The following is a 13,079-nucleotide window of genomic DNA, read 5'->3' as shown; positions in this document are numbered from 1 at the left end:
AAAGTCGTGAGTCATTTCGGGTTTTGGTTGTGTTGGCCAGTGTGGTCAGGTCGGGGGGTGTGAACTATTGCGACGGTGGAAACATTTTGCATATGGGCTACGGTGTTGTCAGATTCGAGGATGAATATATTGTTAGTAAGGGAAAGTTGTAACGCCCACGAACCAAAAATGATGGTTTTGGGGTGGGTGTGTCGATCAACACCATAGGGGTGTCGGTCGACACCAACAATTCTGGTTTGGTAGGTTTATTTTAAGTCATCGGTTTAAAGCGGTTTGAGATTTGGAAAGCCCTAGTTCGTGGTATCTAAGGGGAAGGTCGACTTTAGGTTTGTGTAGCGTGGAATCATGGCGATGAGGAGGAGGATGATCTAGGGTCTTGATTGTGTGTTGATGGTTATGTTATTAATGATTGGAACTTTGTATAGAAGCATTCTTGGTTGTTGGATAGAATGGTTAGGAATTATTTATATATATTTGAGATGATTATTGTTATATGTATTCCGCTGTGCATGTTATTGGTATTACGGTTTGTTAGTGATATTTATGTTGTTGATATAATTAAATAGCATGTGATGCTTATTTACATATTATTTATTTAAAAAATGGGTCCGGTTGTTTCAGTTTGGTATCAGAGCCCTTACGGTTCTAGAACGGGTTAATAGATGGTTTAGAGAGGTTTAGGAATTTAATTGGTTGTTCCTGTTGCTTGATGCATGATTTTGTGTGATGGAATTGAGTATGATTAGTTAGTAAATTTGCATGTGGTATGGAGTCCTTGTATCATCCTCTTCGAGCCTTCAATGAGATTCCACGGTAAGTTTTCATTACGTTATGTAGTTGTTTAGAGTTTTTAGTCTATGTTCAAGGAAGTGCATATGACTAATGGAAAGTGGTGGATCACGCTGGTATCGGGAAATACCGTTAGCGGTGATTTTTTTAAAGTAGATGTGTTGGAAATAGATTTTCGACAATATAAGTTGGAGACTTACTTCGTCAATGGTGGCTGGAGTGCCACTGTTTAACAAGTTAGTAATTTTCATTCTGGTCAAGTGGGGGTCTGAGGGTGTGGTCAATGTGCTTACTGGTGTTGCTGGAGGTCCAGCAGGTTCTATGAGTGTGGTAACAGGTTTTTGCTCAGACCGAGATGAATGTATATCGAATTTACTAACAATGTTGTTGGAGAAAAGATTTAATAAGATGATTAGTTCTTATGGAATCTTGATTGTGTGATGTTTATGCGGTTCTAGAAATAGAAAGTTTTATGCATAGTTATAACTTGTCTATTTTGGTAAAAGCATGTGTAAATACCCGAGTGCCTGGGATGTTTTAGAGTTGGCCTGAATAGTGGTCATGGTGGTAGTGATATTCCGGTGAGGGAATATGGAGGTTGGTTGAACATTGTGATGTTTTACGTAAACCACGGGAGGTAGTTCTGGTCGGGAGATGCTTATAGATGTTATGACTTGTTTGCTCATGAGAAGATGATTAGTTCTCCTGGGGAGATGAGTAGCTCTCCAGAGGAGATGATTAGTTCTCCTTGGGAGATGATTAATTTTCCTGGGGAGATGATTAGTTCTCCTGAGGGAATGATTAGTTTTCCTGGGGCACCGCGAGTTTGACGGGGTGAGACCCTAAGAGTGGCAGAGAAGATGATTAGTTCTCCTAGGGGATGATTAGTTCCCCAGGGGGGATGAGTAGTTACCCTGGTACCGAGATCTCAAGGGTGACGATCCAAGAGTGAGATGATATGGCTGGATGACGACGGTCTGAGAGTGCAGGCGGTGCAGTTTGAAGGTTGCGACCTAAGAATGGATGAGTGAGGGAGAAAACAATGTCTAGGACGTGGATATGATCATAGTGACTGGATGTAAACCTCGGAGGTCCGGAGTGATCTCGGGTTTTGGGTTTTGCTGACTAATGAGGTCAGGGTTATGTAGACCATTAGGTCACGTGGGTGTGTGGACTTTTTGAAACGACCGACCCTTTTTTTTTTAATAATAAATAATAATAATAATAATAATAATAATAGAATAAATAAACTACAACTAGTGGTCCCATACCCACTAGCCACCTAACCACATTCACAATCAACAGCGGAATAACAAACCAATAAATATCCAATAAACCAATAACTAATAAAATCATAACCAGTATTAATTCCAATCACAAACTAATGATCCAAACAGCATAAATCATATAACCAGCAATCCTAAACAATGTTCTAGGACTCAACTCTAGCAACCTAACAGAAGCCAGACAACCAAGCGAACCACTAGAACATCCTCCTCTTCTTCGCCTTGATTCCATGATCACACTTTGCCTTTACCTGCACCACAAACACAAATTGAGATGCATGAGTATTTGATAAACACTCAGTGAGGCAATCCTCCCATCTACTGGGCTATACACACAAGCGACAATGATTCCAAAGTTCCACAACAAGCAACAAACAAACACACAAACCAGGAAATCAAACATCGTCTCGCTGGAAGGGAGGTGTCGACCGACACCATCCTAGTGTCGACCAACACTGGCTCAATGGAGTCGACCGACACTACCCCACAGTGTCGATCGATGCCCAATTTGCTGGTGTCGACCGACACCAAGTGGTATCGATCGACACTCCCTCTGCAACTGCGATCCGCGCGAAGTCGAGAGTCGAATCTCGCTCCCAAATCTCCTCCAAATCGTCCAATACTCAAAACCCAAGCCTTATACCTCCATAGGAACCTGTAACAACCAATCCCCAGCAAGAAAAACACACAAACAAGCAACAACAAGCAAGAACAAGGGAATCAAAGGCTTAGATTAGCCATGGTCATGCACTCACCTTCTAAAATGAAAATGAACCGTTAACTATCAAATCCCTCCGGTTAAAAGCTATTCCTAGGCGTCAAAAAGCTTCCCACAAAATTTCAGCACGATCAGATCTCAGATGAAACTGCAATCGATCCCGAAACTCCCGCTGGTCTCAAACCGCGACAGAGAAGAAACGCCCCACGAAACTGCCGATATCTCCTACAATATTAACCCAAATTCACTTCTATAAAAAGGAGAGTGTACGAAAATCTCTTAGCTACAACCCTACCAAAACTCAATACCTTTCAAAACGATTTGAGTATACAGATTCTCCTTCTCCCAAACCCTGACGATTCTGTTCCTTTTTGCTTTGAACACCAAAATCAAGTTTACTCTTCCTTCTCCTCTTTCTCTTTGTTTTCAGCGGCTAGGCAACAACTAAACACGACCTAGGTCATTCTCCCACTTAAATATCACGGTTTAATGGTTTTTCCTAAACCAAACCGGTCCAAATCGATTAAAAACTCAATCTGGTCGAACCAGAAAATCAGTGGTGTCGATCGACACCCTCACCCAAAACACTCAAAATGGTTTGCGGGTGTTACAATTCTCCCCCACCAAACTGGATTCGTCCTCGAATCTCGAACAACCATCAGCCAAGGACTCCCGTGCAACCGTCTCCACGGCCCGCACTCCTCCGACTGATCTACAGAAGGTCACCTCTAGGCAATAGACTCACGCTCCAGGCGTCATTTGCTCTTGACTTTTTGGAATTTCCTTTACTCATAGGCCTAAACCTTGAGTTTTATTGGCTCCTCATCAGACCTAAGTCTGCATGCCAAATGTTGGCTCCTCATCAGGCCAAAGCCCGCATGCCATAATATATAAGAAAAAGTCCAAACTCGTCTCTCGGTTGCCACCCTACAGCACGCCCCCGGATCGTCATCCGAAGTCGATATACCAACCATACCCCCGAGCCACAAAGTCTCTGAATATGGCAGTACTAGGAGAACCTAAGTCCCCCAAGAATTGCGAGCAAACGATTCTGAACACGTCTGAGTCCTATCCCTATCCAGGTTTCCTTCCCGTGGCTCGCGTAAAAACATCTCAATGTCCTACCAACCACATATTCCCTCACTGGAATACCTCATGACCACACAAGGATCATATACACGCCACAAGGGCCGCCACAAAGGCCAAACAAATGTCCTAAAGAGGACAGCCACCAAGGCCAAACAAATGTCCTAAAGAGGACTGCCACCAAGGCCAAACAAATGTCCTAAAGAGGACCGCCACCAAGGCACTCTAGCTAAACAGCCCGCCACAAAGGCCATCTGTCCCGAAGGACCGTCACAAAGACCATCTGTCCCGAAGGACCGTCACAAAGACACTCTGGCTAAACAGCCCGCCACAAAGGCCAACTGTCCCGAAGGATCGTCACAAAGACTATCTGTCCCGAAGGACCGTCACAAAGACACTCTGGCTAAACAGCCCGCCACAAAGGCCATCTGTCCCGAAGGACCGTCACAAAGACACTCTGGCTAAACAGCCCGCCACAAAGGCCAAACAAATGTCCTAGAAAGGACCGCCACCAAGGCCACACAAATGTCCTAAAGAGGACCGTCATAAAGACACTCTGGCTAAAAAGCCCGTCACAAAGACCACACATTGTCTAAAAAGACCGCCACCCATGGGCACACTGACTCAAAAGTCCGCCACTAAGACCACACACAAGCCCCCTTTACGGCTCTCTACCGCTAAAATGGACAAATTCTAACTCCCATAAAACTTTCCATATTTAGCACTTTCCATTTTTGGAAACTTTCCACTTTTGGAAACTTCTCCTTCAGGAAGCTTTCCTTCACAACCCCGCCTCACGGAAACTTTGTACCCCAACACCACCTCATCTTGTTACTGAGTCGCACAACCAACCACCCCAAGCGACCGAGTAACAAGAGAGATGGGCTGGAATACTCCATTCCCGCTCCAGCCACGGATTACAGATGGGACCAGGCTAAACAAGCTCAAGTCGCGGCTTGCTTCTCATACCACCTCTTGAACCTTGCCTTCATCTTTGCCTCAGGCTCCCAAGTCTGCTCCTCAACACCATCACAATCCCACAGGACTCTCATCTAAGGAATCTTCTTCTTCCGAAGTTCCTTGATCCTCCTCTCGAGAACCCTCACTGGTCTCGCCTCCACTGTCATGTTAGGCTGAAGATCCTCAGGAATCTTAGCCAACACCTCCTCACCCTCACGGAAACACTTCCGCAACATAGACACATGGAAAACCTTATGGAATGCACGCATCACCTCAGGTAACTCCAGTCTATATGCCACTGGTCCAACCCGCTCAATCACTCTGAATGGACCCATATACCTCGGACTCAACTTAGTCTCTGACAATGACCTGTTCGGACCCCGCAACATGGCCATCTTGAGGTACACTCTGTCTCCTACCTGAAACTCAAGATCTCTCCTCCTCCTGTCAGCATAACTCCTCTGCCTATCCTGAGCCTCCTTCATGTTCAGCTTGAGAACCCGAATCTTCTCTGAGGTCTTCTGAACAATACTAGCACCAAACATGCTCCTCTCCCCCACCTGAGTCCAGCATATTGGTGTACGACATGGTCTCCCATACAAAGCTTCATAAGGAGCCATCTTAATACTCGCCTGATAACTGTTGTTGTAAGCAAACTCTACCAGGTTCAGGTGATCTGCCCAATGGCCACCCCAATCCAACACACACATTCTCAGCAAATCCTCCAGCGTCTGGATCATCCTCTCAGACTGTCCATCTGTCTGGGGATGATAAGCTGTACTCATATGCACCTTAGTGCCCATCTCCGCCTGAAATGCCTTCCAGAACACCAAAGTGAACTTAGAATCTCTATCAGACACAATGCTCGCTGGCACCCCATGCAATCTGACTATCTCTCTCACATACTTCTTAGCCAAGACCGCTGCTCCATCAGTCTTCTTAATGGCCAGAAAATGTGCAGACTTAATCAACCGGTCCACAATGACCCAAATAGCATCAAAGATCCGTGACACGGGCAATCCTACCACGAAATCCATGGTGATCATATCCCACTTCCACTCAGGAATGGGTAAACTCTTTAGTAACCCGCCAAGAACATGATGCTCAGCCTTCACTAGCTGACACACATCACACCTCGAAACCCAACTAGCCACATCCTTCTTCATCCCGACCCAATGATAGTACCTCTTGAGGTCACGGTACATCTTAGTCGCTCCTGGATGAATGGATAACTTGCTCGCATGAGCCTCTCTCAGAATCTCCTGTCTCAACTCCTCATCCTTGGGCACACAAACCCGACCGTGCACCAAGATAGTACCATTATCTGAGACCTGATACTCTGAATCCACATCCTTAGAGGCATTTACCAGCCCCAAATCCTTCTCCTGAGCCAACCGCACCCTACTCAGAAGATCTGCTCTATCTACTGCTTCCAAACCCAACGGTTCCTGTGAAACAGCACATAAGCTCAAAGCACTGATCTCTCCTACCAGAGACTTCATCTCATGGTCCTGTAGTAACCTATCAAACCAAGGAAACTCCTGATCTTAGTGACATTCTGTTGTCTAGGCCAATCCCTGATAATCTGAATCTTCTCCGGATCTACAGAAACTCACTCTGCATACACAATGTGACCCAGAGAACCCATCTCACGCTTTCCAAAACTACACTTGCTCAACTTAGCAAACAACTTCTGCTCCCGCAGCTTCTCCAGAACTGCCCTCAAATTCACTGCATGCTCCTCAAGACTCTTAGAAAATACCAGGATATCATCGACGAAAAAGATGACAGACACGTTCTGAAACTCCTGAAACACACTGTTCATCAATCTAAACGCTGTTGGCGCGTTAGTCAACCCAAAAAGGCATCTTCATGAACTCACAATGCCCATACTTCGTCCTGAAAGCCGCCTTTCTCACATCTGTCTCATCTATCGGTATCTGATGATAACTCGACGCCAGACCTACGTTGGAGAACCAAGTAGCACCTCCCAGCTGATCCAACAACTCATCAATCCTGGGAAGAGGGTACTTGTTCTTGACAGTGACCCGGTTCAAACCCCATTAGTCAATGCACAAGCGGAAACTCCCATCCTTCTTCTTAATAAATAACACCAGTGCTCTCCACGGTGATACACTAGAACGTATAAATCCCTTGCTCCATAAATCCTCTAGTTGCTTCCTCAGCTCAACTAAACAAATACTCAAGTATGCCGACATCAACTCGCCGCCACCTAAATATCAACCCTCTTGTTCGTCCAAGAACCTCTAATAACTTGCCACTTAGAGAAACTTCCCCAAGGTAACTTATTCCAGAAATAGTTTTTCCACTTGGCAATTCTCCACAGTAAATCATCAATACGAGCATAATAAAATAAACAAGTACCATACGTTCGCATATTCTGATTCACCGCGTCAAATGCTTTGCAGGCAGCTAGCTCAAACCACTTGACTTATTCCCTCCAACAAGATTACCAAAACCTTGAATCTAGCAACCCTATCCATCTCCAATGAACTTCATCCAGTATCGTCGCAACAATTAGTTTATCCTGCCATGACGGCTTCTCGTGAACTTATGTATCTGGCAAACATGCCTTTCCCGGATCAAACCTGCTGTAACTCCCCTTCTCGGGACTCCAGCACCACCGGCCTCACAATCCTGGCGCACAGCCAAACATTCAGAACCGCTCTGGTCATAAAACCCTGTCCCAAAGGTCAACACATCCAAAACCCGAGATTAAACCACCGTCAATCTCTCGAGGTCTACATTCAATCGTTATGTTTATACTCACGTCCTAGGAATTGCTTGCTCCCAACTCTTCCACTCTTAGGTCGCAACCTTCGAGTCATACCGATCTCACTCTCAGACCAGCGTCTTCGAGTTATACCGTCTCACTCTTGGACCACAATCCTCAAGATCTCGGTATTAGGGGAACTACTCATCCCCTCAGGTGAACAACATCCCCTTTGCCACTCTCGGAGCCCTCAGCTCCTCGAGCTATCGGTATTCAGGGGAATCACCATCCCCTCAGGAGCAACAATCCTTAGCGACTATAAACATCTCTCGACACAACTACCTCCTGTGGTCCGAGTATAACATTGCAATGTTACACCTGCCTACTCAACTTATAATATCCAACTAGATTAACTATCAAGCAGAGAAATATCTGCTCCAACTGCATATGTCCACCTATCCGCCTCTCTAGGCCCGATACCTCTTGAGAAATAATCTCATACCGGTCATCTACAACCGCTCCATCCTCTTAACATAAGGTGGAAAGTCCTCAACATCCGCAGCCCTCGACTGCACCCCGCCACATGCGGCACAACTGGAGCCTACATTGGTACCCCTCTCAGTAACCGCTCCAACAGCACGCCAACAGATCCGCCAAGCGATCATCTTGACCCTGGGCTCCACCTGCTGCAACCCCACACCTGGGTTCCCAGCACCCCCGGCACGCTCACCGGCTAATCCTCTCTGGTCCCTCCTGATACGCTTGCGACCCTCTGACGTACCTCCTCGTGGAACTCTGGACCACACACTCGCTGGCCTTGGGACCCGCCCGACAATGACCACGACCACGTCCCCGTCCACGACCAACAACTCAAACACCTTAACCACTGATCTTCCAAGAACAGAGGCTAACAAGCAGAAAACAAATCAATATCACACAAAGAAACATAACAATAACTCACCATGAAATCTCATTGAAGGCTCGAAGAGGATGTTCTATGACTCCATGCCACACACAATTGACTAACTCACATAATCAATCAAAGCATGCAATCCAAAACATCACAACAGAATAAATAAACTACAACTAGTGGTCCCATACCCACTAGCCACCTAACCACATTCACAATCAACAGCGGAATAACAAACCAATAAATATCCAATAAACCAATAACCAATAAAATCATAACCAGTGTTAATTCCAATCACAAACTAATGATCCAAACAGCATAAATCAAATAACCAGCAATCATAAACAATGTTCTAGGACTCAACTCTAGCAACCTAACAGAAGCCAGACAACCAAGCGAACCACTAGAACATCCTCCTCTTCATCGCCTTGATTCCACGATCACACTTTGCCTTTACCTGCACCACAAACACAAATTGAGATGCATGAGTATTTGATAAACACTCAGTGAGGCAATCCTCCCATCTACTGGGCTATACACACAAGCAACAATGATTCCAAAGTTCCACAACAAGCAACAAACAAACACACAAACCAGGAAATCAAACATCGTCTCGCTGGAAGGGAGGTGTCGACCGACACCATCCTAGTGTTGACCGACACTGGCTCAATGGTGTCGACCGACACTACCCCACAGTGTCGATCGATGCCCAATTTGCTGGTGTCGACCGACAGCAAGTGGTATCGATCGACACTCCCTCTGCAACTGCGATCCGCGCGAAGTTGAGAGTCGAATCTCGCTCCCAAATCTCCTCCAAATCGTCCAATACTCAAAACCAAAGCTTTATACCTCCATAGGAACCTGTAACAACCAATCCCCAGCAAGAAAAACACACAAACAAGCAACAACAAGCAAGAACAAGGGAATCAAAGGCTTAGATTAGCCATGGTCATGCACTCACCTTCTAAAATGAAAATGAACCGTTAAGTATCAAATCCCTCCGGTTAAAAGCTATTCCTAGGCGTCACGAAGCTTCCCACAAAATTTCAGCACGATCAGATCTCAGATGAAACCGCAATCGATCCCGAAACTCCCGCTGGTCTCAAACCGCGACAGAGAAGAAACGCCCCACGAACTGCCGATATCTCCTAGAATATTAACCCAAATTCACTTCTGTAAAAAGGAGAGTGTACGAAACTCTCTTAGCTCCAAACCTACCAAAACTCAATACCTTTCAAAACGATTTGAGTATACAGATCCTTCTTCTCCCAAACCCTGACGATTCTGTTCCTTTTTGCTTTGAACACCAAAATCAAGTTTACTCTTCCTTCTCCTCTTTTTCTTTGTTTTCAGCGGCTAGGCAACAACAAAACACGACCTAGGTCGTTCTCCCACTTAAATATCACGGTTTAATGGTTTTTCCTAAACCAAACCGGTCCAAATTGATTAAAAACTCAATCTGGTCGAACCAGAAAATCAGTGGTGTCGATCGACACCCTCACCCAAAACACTCAAATTGGTTTGCGGGTGTTACACTTTTGCAATAGTTGCACACAAAAACCTTGGCTGACAGTGTTCGGTCCGGTTGGAGGATGTGCGGGCCTTGGTGACGGTTGTATGGAGGTCCTTGGCGGATGGATGGTATTGCGGGATTCGAGGACAAATCCTTGTTTGTGGGCGAGAATTGTAACGCCCGTGAACCAAAAATCCCAGTTTTGGAATGTGCATCGCTTGATGCAAGGCTGCATCGGTCGATGCAATGTATTCTTCTACGGGATAAGTTAAGTTAAAACGCATGTTTGGGTTGCGTTTAAGGATTGAAAGCCCTAAAGGTCGATATAAAAGGCTTATTGTCGATTCCATTGACTTGTTTTGGCTGTGTTTCACTTCTGCAAAAGAGAGAAAAGTTTCCAGAGAGTTTCTTGTTAGTTATGTGCCTGTTCTTGAGAGATCTTTCCCTGTTTGTGGAGATCTGAGGCTGAGGATGTGGGTAGAGCTTGCTAGGAGGCGGTCTTTGTGGGTTTTGGGATCAGATTTGTCGTTCTTAGAGGTGAGTGCGGGACCATGGATTATCTAAGCAACTAGATGTGTGTTTTTTTGTGTTTTTGGGTGTTGATTGCTTATGTGGTTGTTTGTGAGTGTTTACCTTGAGTTTGATGGTCTTTGGAGGATGTTTTTGGCATCACGAAGCCAAGAGAAGTCGGTGTAAATCGTGTTTGGTGATGCTTCGCATTACTGCATCGATCGATGCAAGGTGTGCGTCGGTCAATGTAGTTAGTGATTTTGGAGGAGACACAAGGTTGCATTGATGGATGCAAGGAGTGCATTGGTCGATGCAGCTAGGGATTTGGAGTTTGCATTGATCGATGCAAGGAGTCGGTCGATGCAAAGATGTTGCATCTTTCGATACAAGTGTTGCGTCGGTTGATGCAAGGTCGTAGGATCATAGATGTGTTCAGAATTGCCTAGTTTGCTTGTTATATGTATTGATTGTGTTTGTCTTTTCGCTTGTGTGTATAGCCCAGTAGATGGGAGGATTGCCTCACTGAGTATTTGTGTTATTACTCACACATCTCAATTGTTGTTTTTGGTGTGCAGGTATGTGACGAGGAATCATGGCGATGAGGAGGAGAATATCTAGGGTCTTGATTGTGTGTTGATGGTTATGTTATTAGTGATTGGAACTTTATATAGAAGCATGATAGGTTGTTGGGTAGAATGGTTAGGAATGATTTATATATATTGGAGATGATTATTGTTATATTATTCTGTTGTGCATGTTATTGGTATGATGGTTGGTTAGTAATGTTTATGTTTGTGGTTTAATTAAGTAGTATGAGATGTTTAATTACATATTAATAAAAGAACAAACAGGTCAAGTTGTTTTAGTTTGGTATTAGAACCCTTACGGTTCTAGAGCGGGTTAATTGGTTGAATTGTTTTCCTGTTGCTTGATGCATGATACTGCGTGATGGAATTGGTTATGAGTAGTTAGTCAATTTGCATGCGGTATGGAGTTCTATTATTATCTTCTCTGAACTTTCATTGAGATTCCATGCTAAGTTTTCATTGCGTTGTGTGGTTGTTTAAAGTTTTTATTCTATGTTTAAGGAAGTGCATATGACTAATGGAAAGTGGTGGATCACGCCGGAATCAGGAAATACCGTTAGCGATGATTTTTTGAAAGTGGATTTGTTGGAAATTGTGACAACCCGTCCCGTGGACCCCATTAGCCCTCCCGCTAGCTTGTCCCATGGGCCCTAAGCTGGTCCTGCAGGGCATCGATCTTAACCCTTCACCGTGGAAAGGAACTCACATCCAAATCCACCAGTAGGTTATTGGTGCGCCAGCCGTTCCTCGAACCCTGGTCCGCACCCTTTAACAATCTTCCACATGACAAGCTGTCACCAATTGATCTGCAGGAGTGCCACTATTTAACAAGTTAGTAATTTTCATGCTGGTAAGGTGGGGGTCTGAGGGTGTGGTCGGTGTGCTTACTGGTGTTGTTGGAGGTCCAGCAGTGCTGTGAGCGTGGCAACAAGTTTTGCTCCGACCGAGATGACTGTATTGCGGATTTACTAACAATGTTGTTAGAGAGAAGATTTAATAAGATGATTAGTTCTTATGGATTTTTGATGGTGTGATGGGCTAAATGTTTATGCGGTTCTAGAAATAGAAAGTTTTATGAATAGTTATAACTTGTCTATTTCGGTAAGAGCATGTGTAAATACCTAAGTGGATGTGATGTTTTAGAGTTGGCCTGAAAAGTGGTCATGGTGGTGGCGATATTCCGGTGAGGGAATATGGAGGTTGGTAGAATATTGCGATGTTTTACGCAAACCACGAGAGGTAGTTCCGGTCGGGAGATGCTTATAGATGTTACAAATTTTTTGCTCATGAGGAGATGATTAGTTCTCCTTGAGAGTTGAGTAGTTCTCCAAAGGAGATGATTAGTTCTCCTAGAGAGATGATTAGTTCTCGTGAGGGGGATGATTAGTTTCCCTGATGCACCGCGGGCTTGAAGGGTTGTGATCCTGAGAGCGGCAAAGGAGATTATTAGTTCTCCAAGGAGATGATTAGTTTCCCGGAGGGGATGATTAATTTCCCTGGTACTGAGATCTCGAGGGTGACGATACAAGAGTGAGACGGTATGGCTCTAGGACGACGGTCTACGAGTGCAGGCGGTGCAGTTTTAAGGTTGCATCCTGAGAATGGATGAGTGAGGGACAAAACAATGTCTAGGACGTGGATATAAACATAGTGACTGGATGTAGATCTCGGAGGACGAGAGTGATCTCGGGTTTTGTGTTGTGCTGACCAGTGGGGTCAGGGTTATGTGGACTGTTGGGTCACGTGCGTGTGTGGGCTGTTGCGATAGTTGCACGGGAAAACCTTGGGTGACGGTGTTCGGTCCAGTCGGAGGATGTGCGAGCCTTGGTGACGGTTGCATGGATGTCCATGGCGGATGGATGGTGTTGCGGGATACGAGGACAAATCCTTGTTGGTGGGGAAGAAATGTAACACCCGTGAACCAAAAATCCCAGTTTTGGGATTTGCATCAATTGATGCAAGGCTGCATCGGTCGATGCAAGGTAT

The sequence above is a fragment of the Camelina sativa genome, chromosome 20, assembly GCF_030686135.1.
Source record: "Camelina sativa cultivar CO46 ecotype springtype chromosome 20, ASM3068613v1".
NCBI lineage: Eukaryota > Viridiplantae > Streptophyta > Magnoliopsida > Brassicales > Brassicaceae > Camelina > Camelina sativa.
The sequence above is the reverse complement of the archived record's forward strand: the minus strand, read 5'-3'. Positions refer to the sequence as shown.